Raw genomic sequence first — 305 nt, 5'->3', positions numbered from 1 at the left:
TATGTATATATATGTGTATATATATGTATATGTATATATATGTGTATGTATATGTATATGTATATATATATGTGTATGTATATGTATGTGTATGTATGTGTATGTGTATGTATATGTATGTGTATATGTATGTATATGTATGTGTATATGTATGTATATGTATATATATGTGTATATGTATGTATATGTATATATATGTGTATATATATGTATATGTATATATATGTGTATGTATATGTATGTGTATATATATGTATGTGTATATATATATATGTATGTATATGTATATATATATATGTATGTAT

This window comes from Anarrhichthys ocellatus, unplaced genomic scaffold (assembly GCF_004355925.1).
Source record: "Anarrhichthys ocellatus isolate YVR2014 unplaced genomic scaffold, GSC_Weel_1.0 scaffold49, whole genome shotgun sequence".
NCBI classification, from domain to species: Eukaryota; Metazoa; Chordata; class Actinopteri; order Perciformes; family Anarhichadidae; genus Anarrhichthys; species Anarrhichthys ocellatus.
Note: the sequence above shows the minus strand (reverse complement) of the source record.